The sequence below is a fragment of the Accipiter gentilis genome, chromosome 28, assembly GCF_929443795.1.
Source record: "Accipiter gentilis chromosome 28, bAccGen1.1, whole genome shotgun sequence".
Classification (NCBI taxonomy): Eukaryota; Metazoa; Chordata; class Aves; order Accipitriformes; family Accipitridae; genus Astur; species Astur gentilis.
The window spans coordinates 5,772,969-5,791,022 of NC_064907.1; the positions used below are offsets into that span (position 1 = coordinate 5,772,969).

An 18,054-nucleotide genomic window follows, 5' to 3' on the forward strand; every position below is an offset into this window, starting at 1 on the left:
TTTCACTCAACTTTCAGAGGAAACTGGATTGGACACCTGCTCATGATGGATATTTCTATGCATCACGAGATCACTGAAGTCAGAGTTGTCTACACTCGTTGTGTAAACAGACAGGATTTGGCTATGTGTTGCTACTAGTATAGGCAGAAATGGTGAAGTGTCAGCCTACTGGTTTGTCAGTGTTCATTCAGTGTTGAGGGTGAAAAATACTTTACCGATTTGGGCGTCTAGCCTGGGAAGATAGTAAAGAAGGGAGGAAGGTGCACAAATTGTTTGCTCTCTGTAACATCAGTTTCCTCTGCTGTGCAGAAATTATATAGACTAAGTAATGCTGACACATTTCTTATTCTGTAGTCATTTCAGCCTTACTGAATAAGCTAGTACTCAAATTAAAAAATCTGTATTTAAAACAGCAACTTGCACTGTGTGCATTTGTGCTGTCTAATGTTTTGAAGAGTCATGTTTGCTTTTATACTTCACAGAGTATGAGGTAAAATTCCATAAACTGGCTGACAGTGAGAAACTCTTGTAACAGCATAGAATCACTTATTTACCTTTTAAACTTCCAACTTTTAAAAAATGTTTTTATGTGATTATTTTTTTAACTTGAGACAATATCCATCATCCTGGTGATACTTTAAATGGCATGAATCTGAAATGACCACCTCTCTAAATGACAGATTTCACTTCCCTAGATTTTATAATTAATGCTGCATGTGTTGACTGTATTTTTTTGTGTATTAAAAAGTGAAGTATATCTATAGTTTTCTAAAAAGTTATGTATTGGCTGAAGAAGCAGCTTGTCTTGAGAATAGAATGATAGTGTTGGATTTTTTTTATAGTGGATTTGGACCAATGAGAGATGTTAAGTCCAACAGCATTTACTGTCTTAATTATACAAGATCATTGTGTTTCTTGTTCCATAGCAATTTTTTTTTTTCATTAAACTAACTTTTAAGACATATCAGACAGTCAGCTAGTAATTTTTGATGTATGTTCCAGTTCATTTGACTGAAAAGCCACAATTCTGAAAGCAAGCTGCAGTGGTAAAGCTTAGTGTAGCATTTCACCAGTTTGCCCCCATTCTGTCAGTTTGCCAGCAATGACTCTCAGGACCAAAATCTGTACCATTACCTGGATGATGTTACTAGGCTGACTCCACAGCTGACTGATGGCAGGAATGACCAAGAGAAGAATTCAGCTTTTTTTCTCAACATCCTTGTACTTGTTAGTTAAAACAGGAATAAGTGTATTTAACCATCTCCTGTAAAAAGAATATACTTGAGATGAATTAACAGTGGCTGCTGAGAATTACAGCAAGATTTGTACCATCGTTTCCAGCATGCATGACCTGCAAGGTATAAAAAATAGAAGCAATTTGGGGTAATCATGATAACTGTAATTTTGAAAAATATGTTTTCCTGGTTAACTCTTAACTGTACACAGTTCTCAAAGGCTTATTGACTTAATGAAGCCGTTAATGGATATGCTTCCTATCTTTTATTTATTTAACTGTCCTTGTAATATCTTGTCATGGCACAAAATTAGAGAATATAAGAACCTGGAAACAAAAAGTACTGTGTGCAACATTAATGCTTCTTATTTGCAATACTTGCATCTTCTTGGAAGCAGCTGAATTTAGGTAGATTTGCTGATGTCTCACAATGGCCCCGGCTGCTGGAGGTGAATCATAATGAATCATAGTGCATGTTCTTGTGTCAGAAAGACAAAAGCAAATCTGTATGTGGGTATGAGACCAGAGAGATAATGTATCTCCATAACCACACAAATTGTGTAAGCATAGAGAAACCCTGCCAAATAACTAGAGATGTGTCTGGTAGCTTGTGTATTCTGGAAGAAACTGTGATCTATTGGTATGGCTCGGCTGGAAGGGTGAATTGAAAGAGCTGGGAGTATCCAGAGCTGTGAAGAATATGTTTTCAGTGAGAGATTTTTGACCATGAAGTAGCCTACTGTTTGGGAGAAGAGTAAGCATGTGCACATGTGCTTTCCAAGCATGTTGCTGCCAGGTATATTTATTTGAAAGTCTTTATCTGCTGATCAAGGAATTGCACCACAAACAACAAAATGGATATAAATTATGCTGGCAAACCTGCTGCTGGTACAAACAAACCAACCAACCAACCAACCCAATTTAGTAGGTCCACAGTTGTATGATTTCTAGTAACTCTTTTGGCTATTATCTAAATGCTGTAGATTCACAAGAAATTATATTTGCAAATTCAGTTTTCTTGTCGCTCCATTTCTAGATAAGAGGGATGAGGGAAATGTGGAACCTCATGAGAAAGACATAGAAAAAAACCAAGCCTGGTTATTAGGGGAGAACATAGTGTTTTCCATTAATTTTGAGACAACATTTGAGCACCATTTGCTGCCAGAGCATCTCTTGATTGTTTGGGATGAGAATACAGATATTTGTAGAAATTTAAGTGAATGTGCCTAAGTGTGAGAAATGGAGCTGATGAGGGGAGAGTGGGCTGGTGGGTTTCCTACTCATTTGTGTAGTTCATCATATTTTATGTTAGTTACTTTACTAGCATTAACCTGTATACATACAGGGAAGTGGGAAGTTGTGAATATTTGTCGCAATATGCTTTTAATCACTCTGTCTTGCTGATACACACTTGACTGGAGTTTTATTGTCAGTGTGCAGTTGGAGGAGGATTTCCTTGGACTACACTTTTGCATGTAGTATGGAGGGGAGAGATGGTGCATAGGCAGAAATAAGATGCAGCTTGTTGCACCAGGCTTGTTGGATCAAGCAAGCATATAATTACAGTAATTTGTATTTAGCTGCTGCCTTGTCCCGAACTGTTTAACTCCACAGTTCTCACAGTCAGCTTTCCAAGGTGTGAAGGTAGGAGTGTGTCACATTTGGTCTTTCTGTGGCAATTGATATTTAGTTCAGCTAGGATTAAGTGAGGAATGCTTGATTCTCTGATGCTAATTCTGTAATTAGTATTGTTAGTGATTAGAAATCTCCTTGGGTCTCATTTAATGATATATTGTCATGTAGTAATATGAAATAAGGTGTGTAGCTGCAGTTTGGCAAGTTTTCTCCTGGTGTCTAATCTTCTCAGTGGGTATTTGTTGTACATCTCCTACCTTTTCAGTGGGGAGATGCTAATTATCTTAGATCTTTATGGCAGAAAAAGGAACAACTCTTTTAGACGACTAAAATTTTCTCCATCCACCTTAACCTGTCACTACAATGCTACTAACAAAAGTACTCATCACTCAGTAAATGAGAAGCCCTGAGTATATGAATATGTCTGCCACTCTTTAGAATCAAAATTGCACAGAGCATTTGGAGGACGTTCAAGAGGGAGGGCAAGTGGCTGTTCTAGCTCATGTGAGCAAATGACATTGATTAAATTCATGTTGCTAGCGAAATCTGGAATAAAACTGCTTAACACCAATGTGAAGTTAAGAAGCAGGCACTTCATTTATTGCAGCGCTGGGGACACAGGGGATCGCTCCTCCAAAGGCGTGTCCAACTTAGTATCAAAATCCATCAGTTTTTATAGACTTTTTCTGTCTGGTCATTGTTACATAAGCTCTTTACATAAAAATGCACACTATGCTCGTTCTTAAATTTAACCTTTATAATGATTGGTCCTTTCATTATATAACCTTATCAATATTCTTATTTAAAAACAATCAAAACAATCAAACAAACACTTAGCTCTACTGATTGGAATCTTCGATACTCAAATCAAGATGGGAAAGGTAAGGGGGTTTTCAAGCAGCAAACTGGTGCCCATGACTGTTTCCTTAGTTTCTTAAAACAAAACATAGAAAGACCAGTAACTTCCTGGTGAGGTTTCTATGGTTAGCTATTTCAAACTTTAACAATATTAAGGTTCCTATAGTCACACGTAACACAGTTCCTAAAGTTTCTATGGCTACATTTCAAACTTAACAAGCCTATACATTATGCTTCACAATTCAAACCTAACTCTTCTATGTGATTAAATTTTGATTTCTTTTCCAGAATATTTGCAACAATGTAATGATAAATAGTGGAAGTTAGAATAATGAGGCACAATGGCTTTGATTTATTGTTCCAAGTAAAACTGAGTTCTCAGAAAAAAAGATAGAATAAAAGATCTGACTATGGGATTCTACAAAGTTCATTTGGTCTTTCTAAAAATTGTAACTAGCTTTGTTTAAATAGTCAACTTTGCTCTTCTTGCAGTAACGCTGACTTTATAATTAAGTCTAAATGGAAAGAAAACCAATATATCTTTATATGCAAAATGCCTGAAAGATTTTTAAAGCTCCAAGATAATTTTGCATAGTGATGTTTATCTACCATTCTAGCCCAGATTGCAGATTAGGTTGCAATTCCAGTTGATTTACTTTCTCTGAATTTTGAGAGGTAGGGGTGATTTCTGCAACTTCTGCTCTTGCCCATGCATTCAAAAATTTTGCTCTAGGAAGATTGGCCTTGGCAGACTGGATTGTATCAGTACAGGCTTCCTCCTCCTCAGGATTGAGTGTAGCCTTTCCTTGACAATAAGCAAGCAACAGGGGCTGCCGCCAACGGTAATGTGCTATGTGCATCTTCAGAAGGTCTCCAAACACCAAAAAATAGGGTTCAGAATCTGATGTCCCTGAGGTGGGCCCACAAGTCTCATGTGCCAAGGCATGCTGTTATGCCATCTGCTTCATGCTTCACCACTGAGGCTCATTCGTTTCCTGCATTTACAGTGTAATATTAATCTTCTCATACCCCTTGTGTTAGATACAGACACGGTTAGGGAGTCCGCTGATGCCTCCTGTGTGGGGACCTGGAAGAGGTGCTGCTCTGCAGCTGGACAGCTGTCCTTTTCAAAGACACAACCTCAAGCTGCATCTGGGCTCCAGGGACCTTGCCCTGCTGTGTGCTTCCATGTGCCAAGGCACTAGCATGTCCCAGGACTGCGTGCCTAGGCACATATGTGCTGTTTGACTTGGGTATCCATTCCCACCATGTGGCCTTGTGTGTTGAGATTCCAGGAACTTGAGATTCAGTCATCAGGAGTCCCATCATTGGTTTCATGGGATCAAGGACAAGATCTGAATGTACTCATTACTGCTTAGGAACAAATGGGGAACTAAACTTGAATTTTTCCAACCCTGTTTTCTTGCCAGAAGCTGCCTGCCTCCTCTCACATGTTATTTTTTTTTTGGTAAGTCAGTCTACCTCCCCATATCCACCTTAGCTCTTCTGTGTCCTGGGAGATGTTATATTTGAATTATGTTCAGTGCAGTGCAAGTATGTTCAGTGTGAGATGTACACTGTAGAATAATTGTTAATGCTAGCAGTGTTGTGCATACTCTTTTGCTGTAGGTTAGGATGAAATAATTAGCACTGCTATTATTATAGTGTTACTGATTAATCTTACGCTGTAGTCTTATGCTGTCAAAAGCTTTCAATAACCACTGTTTCACATGTGTAACTGGAATGTGTTGTTATGCAAAAGAAAGGTAAGTGAAATCAGGATTGCTTGGGGTTCTTACCTTTAGCCTTAAAGTTATGTAGGATGCATTTTCTAGGTAAAACGAAACTGGAATCTTATAGATCACACTAGACTTCTGTACGTGTGGGTTATACAGAAAAGTATACGTGAACCTGTGAACTTTGAATCCCCAAGAGAAGACCTTTATAACTGTCATGAAGCTTGATCTTATGCCAGAACACTCTGAAATCACTTCGAAAATACTATTGATGTGTTCATTGTAAGTTAGGGCACCCAGCATGTTACAGAAGTGCTAGTATACTTTGGAAGTTAGGATGAAAACTTCTTTAAAAAGTTATCTCCCATGAAAACACGCTTGCTCTCTGGTGCTTCCATATGGCTGTGACAAATGTTTCTGCTCTTTTTTTTTTTCCTCTTTTTTTTCTTTCTTTTTTTTCACAAACTGTGAGGGAACCTGTAATTAAAATATAGAAAGATGCACTGGAAAATGAATTATGTCTTAACTTTCAGAATGACACTGGATTTCCTTGCTAAGGGGATAATTTTATTTGTAGAAAAGACAGATGTGCTTGGAAATCCAGAAGCCTGCTCTGATACTCTCTTGAGACATCTGCCCTTGATTAGCTGTTTGAATCAGTGATGTTATGTGTTCGTGTCTTGTTGCCAAGGAAGCTGTCATTGATAGTTTCTTTTGAGAAAGAAAAAGCAGCAAAAGAAAATGTGCTCATTTACTGCTTCATTCTGAGGTTGAAATATCACCCAAATTAACTCTTACGGATTTCCTTTTTTGAGTGATTTGTGGTTCTGTGACTGAATAATTGGGAAATAAGTTTGAAGACTTTTATGCAAAAACATAAAGGATAGAAAATACAAGGTTTAAAAAAGTTGAGCTAGGGTTCACCCATGTATAACTATCATGTGATATAAAAGACACCCTGTAAACAGAATTTAGTTATGCAGTTATTTGTATTAATGGACTTTACCCGTGAAAAATTATTTCAGATGTATTTCTAGTAGTAGGTAAGTTAAAAGAAGCAGTTGCCTTTTATGTCTTCTAATGTGAGACAAAATTCTTGCCTGATAGCTTGCCTTTTAAGCTTCAATAGTTGTTACCAAAAGCCTACTTGTCTAAGCTAAATAGCTTTTGGGTCACACCAAAATACTTGAAATGAAATTCTTTTAATAAATGAGTGCTTTTTGGGATTTCTGGAACTCACTTGAATATAAGGACCTTGCAGTGCCTAAGCTGAAAAGATTGTTGGAATGAAATAGAAAAAGTATTTGTTTTTTACTTATTTCCTGGCAAATGGAGAGTTGAAATTTTAATAACTCAATGGCAGTGAAATAAATAATTAAGCTTTTAAAAGTAATTTTATAATTTTCCAGCAGTTCTGTCTTATACACATATAGAATCAAGGCTAGGATAATGATACTGATATTCTTTCAGTGGTATGTTTATTGCAGAAGAATTCCAAAGGACTTTAAATGGATGCGTGTTTCAGCTGAAACACACCATCTTCTTCGCAGAAAAGAAAGAGGGCCATTGTGATACTTATAACTTCATAAACAGCTTTAGTATTGCTGTTCTTATTGAAAAGATCTGGCTCTCTCCTTGAACCTAAATTACTTTCTCTTGGGTCTGTCTGAATGCAGCCTGGTAATACCACACTTACTGAAATGCATCTTGTGGGAATTACTGGCTGCAGGAAAGCATTGTTGCAAGCAGAACAGATCTATAGCAGGAGTATCTCCTACAGGCTAGAAAGGATTGAAAAGAGCAGAAGAGGTGATCCAAAGGTTATTTGAGCAAGGTTAAAAAAGGGAACTTTTTATATGGTTCAAAATAAATAAAATAAATGCTGTAGTGAAATGTCATCTTTATCTTCTCTTCTTGCAGTGTTACTGGATTACCAGAAAATCCATCATATAAATAATATTAGTATTACTTGGTAACTGCTTTCTACTCTTTGGGTAAATGCTACCCTGTGTGTGTCAAGAAACCAGTACATGGAGATAAAACAAGATATAAAAAATGATCAGTTTCTCTTTACTGTGGTTTGGTATCAATTAACTGCTTTTGTGAAGACAGTGTTAGCAGCTAAGTCCAGGCAGGACATGATGTCAAAATTTTCAGCAAAATCCCTCATAAATTTTACGGCTGCAGTGGAGTTTTCTGCCCTTTAAAAAGTATGTTGTCACAGAAGTGACATAAGACTTAATGGGTCTCTTCTTTTTTATTATTTAAAATGTATCATTGACTTTCAGTTGAAGCTGAGCTAGAAAACAGGAAGGGTTGATCATGTGTGGCATAATCGAGAATTGAATCATTCATGTTTTTATCCCTTTTGGCATTCAGTATTTCTCCGAAATTTGCTTGTTTTAGAATTAGAAAACACAGTGAAGAATAATTTCAATAAAGAATTATTGTAATTGGTATTTCTGTGTAGGCTCGGCTTTGTCAGGAAAACTAGTTGTGACTACTGGGTAATTGTAGGGTTGGGACTACCCTTAGAAACCCGGATACAGTAGATTACTGTGTGTGACTTAAAAGCTGGCAGACTTTTTGGCTTTCTTTAAGGGGATGTTGTTGTCAAAAACGACTTTTCCTTTTTTGATTAAATACAATCCACTTTGATAGATTAGTTTTCAAGCTCATTTGTCTTTATTAAAAAGCAACTGTGTAAACTTCTTGTAGGCCGATTTGGATTGTTTCAAATAATATGGCTGGTGTTTAAAGGCTGCCTCCAGAAACTGTTTTGTTAAGGGAGGCTTTATTTCTTCTTTTGCTGTTATTAAACAATTTGAAAAGAGTAAGACTAGTTCACATCAAAGCTTTGGTGTTTCTAATGGCCTGTTAACATCATATGAATTAAGCTGAACTGGGTCAGTATATTGTGATCTAATCATGTTAATGCAATGATTTACTTTTTTTTTTTTTTAATACTACTATTATTATTTAAAATATTGGTGTTTCCTGAACCTTGAACTTGAAAAAATAAACTCTTTTATGTTTGACTCCAACCCTTTTTTTTTTCTATTTCAATTAGGAAAATGCTAACTGTTCTTAAGGTGAAAGTAGAAACCAAGAAACCATTTGACACTCTTGGGAAAAAAGGAGCAAGAAAGGCAGAACTAAGGGGTAGGTGGCCTTTTCCTATTCTCCAGTTAGCTTCAGGTAGAGAAATACCAGATAAATGAGAAAAGGGCTGGAGTTCCTGCTGCAGTTGCATTTCACAGTAAACAAGCTTTGGATCTTATGGCAATGGTTTTATGAAAGTCCATTAAAAAAGGAGTAAAATTTTGCACTTAGTTTAGTGTTTTGGACGTGGAGACTTTCCCTGGCTTGGTTACAATACCAAACAGACCAAGAGATTTGTGAGATTCTGAAACAGTACAGAATATTTTTAATTATTTTTACTTACAAATATTTTGAATTGCATGGTACAGAATAAATCTAATCAACACTGAATCTCTTATTTCTGTCTTCCTGTAACGGTGGAATTGTTAGATCTGTGAAAACTATGGAAGAAAAAAACATTGATAGTATAACGATACCACCTCCAGCTTGCAATGTCCTTAAGAAGCACATCAGCAAAGCCTTGGAGAGCATGTAAAAAAGTTTCACCCAAAGCAGTGCTTGTCTTGTTCATGAATTTTTCCCTTGACTTCTGCTGCTGGCCACTTTTGGAGACAGGCTAAAAGGCTTGATGGACTTTGTGTCTGCACTGGTAGAGACAGGGGCTGTTTTGACGGTTTCTCAGGCTGCTGAGCAGCTCCTGTTGGGTGAAGGGTAGGTCTGCTGTCCGGCTGCAAGTTCCAGGTAAGGGCACAGGCACCGGAGCAAGTTTCCAGGCGTGGGCCAGGTGGTGACTGTGCTCTGTGGGTACTGCGAGCATTCCCTGAAGAGCATTGAGCAGCTGTGTTTCACCTGACCTTCAGGGTCGGAAGGAGTTGCACAGAGCTGCTGTGGTTGAGCTATGCTGAAGTACGGCAACTCGTTCGTGTGTCTGAACCCTGATCCTCACATTCCCTGCTGTGGAAGAAAGGGACAGAAAAAGGGAAAGAAAGCGAGTATAAGAGGATGAGTAAAAGTTTTAATCTGGTGATTTTTCATTTATTTATTTTTGGTCCATATGCACGGGATTCAAGATGCTGGCTAGCAACAGACGAGTTACGGGCTGGCAGGTCTGCCCTGACAGCTGTTCCCTTGGACTTCGGAGTATTTTCCCTCATCAGAGGTACCATCTGGCTGGTCTGATCTGGTATCTCTACTTCATCAGTCTTCAGTAAGTTGGGTGGAGCTGTGGGAGCCATTTCATCCTGTGTTTCTACTGCTGTGTTGCTGTTGTACTTTTAGTTGGGTCTAAGAAGTCGGGAGATCGAAAGGTAAGGCATGAGGGAAGAAGATAACATCAGGTTTGTCATGTCTTATACTGATGTGACTGCTGATCTGCTGATCTGAAAAAGTCACTGTCATTTTTAAGATGAATACAGCCTTTGGCTCAGGAAATTCCTAAGGCAGAGATCGGTGGGTGCTGGGATGGATATATCAGTGGAAAGATCACCCTATATCTGTGCTATTACTGTGCCTTTTCACAAAGAATCTGATGTGGGTCAGTCAGAAACATCATAGTGTGCTGCACATCGACCTTTGGTTTGACCTGGAATAGCCATCCTTAAATGATGATTTGTTAATCCTGTTCTACGAAAATATAAACCTGATGATCTGTCTGCCTACCTCTGGAGTTCCTCACATCTTTTAAAACACCCTTTAAAAGAAGGAAAGAATGATTTTTCTCTGTATTAGTGAGCAAAGCAATGTCATCTGACTTGAAATGGTTACTTTGTTCCACCGCTTCCTGTTCTAAACCCTGCTGTGCTTACAAGACAGGACCTTAACACCAACTTTTGACTATATTGGTACACCTACTTTGGGCTGCTTGCTTCTTTCTCCATTTCAGACCTCTTCTGTCAGTGTCTTGTGGTGCAGAAAGTTAAATATTGTATAATATTTAATTTTTTATCTTGATTGGAAATCAGAATTGATTGAGACCTACCGAGTCTCATTACAAAAATGCTTGCAAGTGAAGTAGCCAATAGTTCTCCTTATTCTCAATGTCAGGGTTTTTCACAAATCTTTTTAATTTAAAAGATAATTTCTGTATAAGATTCCTAAAGTTGCATTTTATTATTGTGCTGGAAAAAGGTGAACAGCACTCCAATGGTTAACCACTGTCACTGCATTTAGGGGGAAAATTAACTTAAGGTGAGAATTCCAATATACCTACTTGTATTGGAACTTATGTTCATAGAAATAAGAAATAAAACTCCCTGACAGAGTGAAATTAAATTTTATGCATTTCAAATGCTTTAAAAATCTTTTACATAGGTCACATTATTAAACAGGATGGATATTTAACGGAGGGATGAAATTATAGCAATCACTGTAAATCTTTATCCTTATAACGTGCACTGGTCATTTTTGTACTCTAATATGCTTTCTCCATACCATGTGAAAAATCTTTAACTGATATAAATTCAGATAGCTTTGCTGATTTCAGCAGATAGCTGTAATAATTAGCATTAGGAACTGCAGTTGTACATTTTTTTTCCCCAGAAACAAGGTATAATGGTCACTAGCAAGTGGATAGGTGATTAATAACGTGGATTTTATGGTCAATGGGTGGAAATGATCCGCATTCGATTTTTATGTGGGAAAGTGAACAAATAAATTACTTTTATTGTTTCGCAGGATTCATGTACTGCTCCAGTAAGCTGGTCTCTACATGAGAATACAGAGCTCTTGGCTAAAATAGTAGCAGTTATTGTTATATTTATAAACAAGGGAATATTGCATAAAACTTTTTTTTTCTCCAGTGTATGTGATCTTAAAAACCCAACAAACGACATTTTCTGTATTTGCTTTATTTTAATGCCATACTATCTTTTTATCGCCATAACCTGACAACTTGGATTTAACAGGCCAAAACATTGTCAGGAATATTAATGCTGGTTGCCAGGTCTTTGAGTGGTGAATTTTTTGAAAACTGGACAAAAGGTGATTTTAAATCAGTGTTTAAAAAGAAAAAGTTCAGCATGCATCAATTATTTTCTGGTTTGTCCTGATAATAATGTCACTGTCAAATACAAAATACTCTTGATAAAGACAACATACTGATAAAAATGAAATCTTACCAAATCAATCCTGACTGATTTAGCCTGGAGAAATGGAGGCTGAGGAGAGACCTTATCGCTCTGTACAACTACTTGAAAGGAGGTTGTAGTGAGGTGGATGTTGGTCTCTTCTCCCAGGCAACAAGTGACAGGACAAGAGGAAACAGCCTCAAGTTGCATCAGGGGAGGTTTAGATTGGATAGTAGGAAAAATTTCTTCACTGAAAGGATTATGAAGCATTGGAACAAGCTGCCCAGGGAAGTGGTTGAGTCACTATCCCTGAGGATATTTAAAAGACAGGTAGACATGGAGCTTAGGGACGTGGTTTAGTGGTGGACTTGGCAGTGCTAGGTTTACCATTGAACTTGATGATCTTAAAGGTCTTTTCAAACCTAAATGATTCTGTGATTCTGTAACCTTATGAAAAATAGATTCTTGTGAAACTAATGATATGTTTTTTTATGAGTTTACGTGTTTGGTGGAGAAAGGTAATATTGATACTAAGCCAATTTTTAATTTTTTTGGTCATCTAAATTAAGGAAAAAAAATCAGATATCAGCTCAAAGCCTTGTATAATTTAACAAGTGTTTCAGCATTTGTTGAAAATGAGTGAATATTCAATGTACAGACATGCTTTTTTGTGTCTGTCTCACAGGGATAGATTCTTGACCCTGTGCTATTTGATACTTTCGTCAGTGCTTGGAAAATGAATAAAATTATCATTGTCTGCAAACTCAGACTAGAGATTAGGGAGCAGTCAGCTATTTGGAATGACCTGTATGGCTTGCTGAAGTTGGTAGAACTAAACTTTTTATTTCCATACAGCCAGTATTCATTGCATCATGTTGTTATCCAGTAAGTTGCATCCTCAGCTGAACAAAACCACATATTCTTACTGTAACAGAAATTGTTTATGGGCTTAAAGTGACAATCTTACAGGGGTTTTTATAGAGTAAGGACTAAAATCTTTATTATTATGTTTCTGTGGTGAAAGAGAGACAGAAGCTGATATATTTTCATTTATTTCAAAGTTTCCATTTCCTTAGTTTCTTGTAAATAAAAAGTTGAAGAAAGCAAAATACTTTTGTAACAAAAGGTATTATTTAAACCATACAGTGCATAGAAATCATTGTCTTCTGTTTTAAAAGCTAGTATGACATATAATATTTCCTCCCTCCATCTAACAAATTACCACAATACTGTATCTTATTACAGTTGAGTGTTTTCATAGTGCTTGGAAGACCTTTCATGCTACTGTCTTTATTTGAGTTTGACAATGTTTTTATTACTTGCCTTTATAACAAGGACGTGGAGGTTAGAAGCTGTATGCTACTTACTCTGAAGTTAAAGTTTTAACTTAGTAGCTTCTTAAGAAAGAATTAGGAACATTACTCTCTTTCGATGATTATTTGCCAAAATGTCACGTGTGCCATAGCAGAAGAAGCTGGGACACTTTCCTTCTTAAGCTGTTCTCTAGGATTTAAAGATTTAATTTTGGGTACTGGTTAGAGGACCAACAGTAGTTATTGATGAAAAGCAGGCAGGGTGTGTGTGTACTTGTGTCCAACTTTTTTCACATCATGGTATGTACACTCGGGAGCAAAGCAGGGAGATGGTGGTGTCTTACAGTGGAGAACTGCAAACCAACATTTCTGTGGGGATTATAGCCATAGAAATACTATGGATAGTCTTGATCTAGACATTGTATTTAAAATGACATTAACATTTTAATAATAAGATTTTTCCCTGTAAACAATTTCTTTATAACACTTCAGATAAGACTAGCTTGCTATTTACTTGCCTAACTAGATAAAGATGTTGTCTACAATGTTTTATTTGGAATGAAGTCAAATGTTCACTTCCAGTAAATGAAAACAGCTAAGACTCTCCAAAATATTTAAGTAACTACTTTTGCAGTTATTGTGGTAGCAAATCATGGAGTTGTGCAAATGTAAGCCATTTATATTAGGAAGTCACAAAAGTGCTTAATAAAATGATATTTAACAATTATATAAAAGCTTATTCTAAACTTGCAAATCTTGGCTTCATACAAAGAATTAAATATGAAGAAATTGCACAATTTCTTGGTAGATGCAAGACTATCAGAGGGAGATAGAGCAAGTTCAAAAAACACAGTATCATTTTTTTTGTGGCTGACTGACTAAATTTATGCTGAGGTCATATTTGGAGATAAGTAATCTCTAGACGGTCTTCCTGATAACCAGGTTGTCTGGGAGAATTCTCTGTGTTGTCATAAATCCACATCTGTATGGTCATTTTATGCAAGCAATTTTAAAAAGTAGCTTTTTGACCTGATAGAAATGGAAATAGTTTTTAGAAGTGAGAAGGGAGCATCAGTGAGGAATATATGTTTGAGATTATTCCTCTTTAAAATGTAACAGGCAAAAATTGTAGACACTTTTTGAAAAATACACTACATCTTCACATCACATCCCCAGGAAAACCTTGACAATCTCACACAAGGGTGCTTGACCAATTTCCATAATAAGCCCAGTGTCCACCATTGCCTCACATGTAAGGAGAAAAAAAATGGAGATTTGGTGCTGGTAAAGTTGGCAGGCTCTGCCTTCTGCTGAGAAGTGACCTCTGGAGTCGAGGATATTTAATGGAAAATACCTGATCAATAATGCTTTTTCTTTAAAGAGGGGTGATAATAGCTAGAGTGTTAGCTGGGTATTTGCCAGTAAAAAAAATGGTAACCTGTGTAGAGCTTAAAACAGTAAATGCCATCTGAAAAGCAACATATAGCTAGAGGCCAATCTACAGAGAAGTTCTATTGTGTTTCCAGCACATAGCAAAATTATACAAGCAGCTGTTTTCTGCACTGGCTTCAGCTTTTAGCTGGCCTCACGTGGTCTGGCTGGATTATGTTACAGTAATCTGTTCCTGATGTGACAGTCTTGGGTAAACGTAACAGTGAACATAACTGGAACCGTCTTTTCTTGCAGATTTCTTTGTAGGAATAGAAGACGCAAAAAAATAGTGCTTACAACTTATGGCTATCCATTTGAATAGGAGTGTCTCAAGAATTAATGAAACCCTTAGGTATGATCCTGTATGAAAAGAAATGGAGTTTAGTTCTTCCCCAGAAGAGTCACATGCACATGTACCACTTGGTTGAAACTTAGGCTTTTTCTGGGATTTCTCTTTAATATTTACTTACGAGTTGTTGTAAAAGACCAATTATGTATGTATTCCAGGTAGGGGAAGGTTTCCTTCTGTCTCGTTGGGCATCCATTCTACCAGCTCAATAACAGGCTAAAATATTCTCTGCATCATTTTCACCTGACCACTGCTCCTATTAAGTTTGCCTTGGTAGAAGCCATGGTACTGTGTCTCGATTGCTCTACCTCACAGCAAGGCTCCGTACTCTTATTACATTTTGTTAGTACTGGTGAACAAAAGCACTGAAATAATCTTCTCCCACTGTTGTGATTGATTTCCTTAGTTTTCTGGTGGTATTTCAGTCTTGCCTCAGCAGCCTTAGGCAGCTGCATCTGGTCCAAATTCTGGCTGTATTCATGCACGGGGTCAGTAGCTCCATTGAAGGACATTGGTCTGATTCATGTGCTTCAAGCCTGAAGAAATGCTTGCAACCCTCTGTTCTTCCACAAGACAGTCTAAGAGAACAAAGGATTATATGATATCAGCATAGCAAAACTGTGCCTGACCACGATTTCTTTCAAACATACCAGTTATGTCTTTTTATTGAACTGAGGAGTGGCATAAAATCTTTGCACTGTCCTGTTGGGGAAGGAGGGCTGCAATTTTCTGTAGCTAGCTCATGGGAATTTCCAAGAGCAAATACATTCACCCTCTGTTGGGAACTGTTTAAAAGTCAACAATTTATACTTTTATGGTTGCCACTACTTAATGCTTCTTTTAAAGTGTTGGTGCATTATATGGATGCAAGTCAACTCAATTTGTCCTTCTGAATGACTGATCATGCTCCAGTACTGATATTCTGTCTTAAATTCATCAGATCCCTATAGGATATGACCGGTTTAGTGTGTATTATGCATGTGTGTTTGGTGCATTTTATGGTGACATCTGACACAGTTTTGCTTTTTGTTTCTTAAACTACAGAGGGGAACCCTGCCCTCCTTAGATTTTCTGGTGAAAAACTGCTCTAATAAATTATGTTTTAGGAGGTAGGGTGTGAAGAATGGTGGATGCTTAAAATGTAGTCAGAAGTCAAAGAAAATCTAAAAGAGCAGGGAGGGCAAAAAGGCTTAATATGCCAGTTTATACTTGCTGTGGGATATGGCCAAGTATTTCAAGTTTGGTGTTGTGATATGGTTCTACTGTGCTGATCGCATGCTTACTAATGGTTTTCAATGCACTGCTTGATTACTGAGATGAAACTTGGTGCTTGAAAGTGGAAAATACTGAATTAGCCTTACTCATCATTTTCCCTTCAGCCAATGCAGAGTAGAACGCTGGCAGACATCAGGTGTAGTCCCAGGTATCTCAGACGTTTTATGAAATAGCAATTCCAACTGTTCCCTACCCTGTATTACCAATTTCAACACTCTAATTTGTAGCAAGCAAGGATGTAAAGTTTGCTATTTATAGTCACATAAAATGAACTTGTGAATTTCTTTAATGAAATATAAAGATATTTAATTTAAGAAAATTCTAACCAAATTATATTGTACCTGTTGGAAGTATAGTCCTTACAGTTAATGGATTTACAACTTGTCTAAATTATGACATATCTGCCTAGGTGATTTTGTCACAGAGGAATGCTAATGATTAAAATTTTTTTGGTATTATGTTTAATTGAAATTTTGAGGAAAATCCTATATAACAGCTTTATTATAAAGCATGTGAGGTAATAGCTTCTTAACCTTATCCTGACCCCTTTACGTCTGTAAATGTACTGCCTGTAAAGGAGGCAGAGTTTTTGTCCAAATACTGTGTGTATACATAGTATACATACCTCCCTCCCCAAACACTTGTAAACAGGGGAAACAAAAGGCAAAATGAAATAACTGGTGTGAACACAATGATAAAATTACATTTCTTAACTTTTCTAGAAAAGATTATTTACCTTTGGGAACTTTTACTGTTGTATAAACAATTTCCCCCTCCCCTAGAAAATCTGAAAATGGTACGAATGTGACCATGAAAAAAGCACATGCAAAGATAAAAAAACCCCCAAAGATACCTCTTCCCCAGTAATTGTATTTTTCATTAAACATTGCCTGATTAAATACTTTCAACCTCATTCCTTTAATCTTCTGTGTATATTTGTTTATGAAGGAAGGCAATATGTATTTAATCACAGATCACATATTGTATCAGATATTTTGTCCGATGTTTTTAGTCATAAATAAAAATGCAGGACTATCTTTTAGTACTACTGTGTACTACCAGTCAACATCACTTAGTAAAATTTAAATGATTTTTTTTTTTAATGTATGACTCAATGTAAATGCATTTTATGAGAAGACATGTAGGAAAAATGTGATATAGTTAAGGAGCAGTGTATGATTTCTGTAAAGCAAACAGAATTAGAATGACATAATGGCTTGAATTTTACGTTACCTACTGTTTTGAGTCCTCAGCAACGTAATTTGGTTCTGTAACTTTGTGAGTTCATTGGGTGATAAATTTAAATTAAACAATTGAAGAAGGAAAAGGAAATTTGAAAGTAAAGGAGATTCCACTGTGACACCATATTTGAATTCCTTACTGGTTTCTTACAGGAAACTATATTTGTGATCAGGATGGGTGAGCTTTTTTTGATTAAAAAAAAGCAGGAACTGGAGATTTTGCGCATTTTCCAAACTATTCAAAACTCACTCAAAGAGCTGAAATAACTTACTTCTCTTTACCACTTCATCCCTCTGGACACAGACCTTTTTCATCTGCATTTGACTCCTTAAAGAGAGGAAGAAGTAAAATAAGACACTTTCCCCCCAGCTGTTACTTCACTCTTCCTTTTTGATCACCTTACTTTCTAGCATTTTCATTCCATTCTCCATAAGAAACTCCAGAATGGACCCATGACAGCTTCTTCATAGATCTTATTATTTCCAATTATTTATCTTCCCATATTCTCATTCCTTTTCTTGTTTATGCTTCAGAAAAATGTGTTGTTGCCAAACTTGGGTGTTCTGAAGCATGCAATGCAGCCTGTTATACAAAAACACCAGAAGAAGTGAGATTTATAGGTGAAAAATAGACTGTTGAAATCAGTCCTTGGTAGATAATTGAAAGAGTGTGTTCCCCCTGCCATTAACACTCTTTCTATTGGAAAAAAAAAAAAAAAAAAAAAAAAGAAGTAAATCTTGAGCTACCTGAATTAGCTTTATTTCCTGTTATGGATAAAAAGTATACTTTGATATTTCTAGTCTATTACAATCTA

At 36.7% G+C, this 18,054-nt stretch overlaps 1 protein-coding gene across 4 annotated transcripts in view; it reads left to right on the top strand.

Annotated features, from left to right (window-relative positions):
* Nucleotides 1-18,054, top strand: part of SMYD3 (SET and MYND domain containing 3) — a 442,190-nt gene that overhangs the window by 77,675 nt on the left and 346,461 nt on the right. For 2 of the 4 annotated variants that reach the window (XM_049830863.1, XM_049830862.1), the window contains exon 1: nt 8,551-9,772. The exons of the other annotated variants lie outside the window; for them this stretch is intronic. The gene's annotated coding sequence lies outside the window, so the exon portion shown is untranslated. Of the gene's footprint in view, nt 1-8,550; nt 9,773-18,054 lie in introns of those variants that run through there. 4 annotated transcript variants of the gene reach the window in all.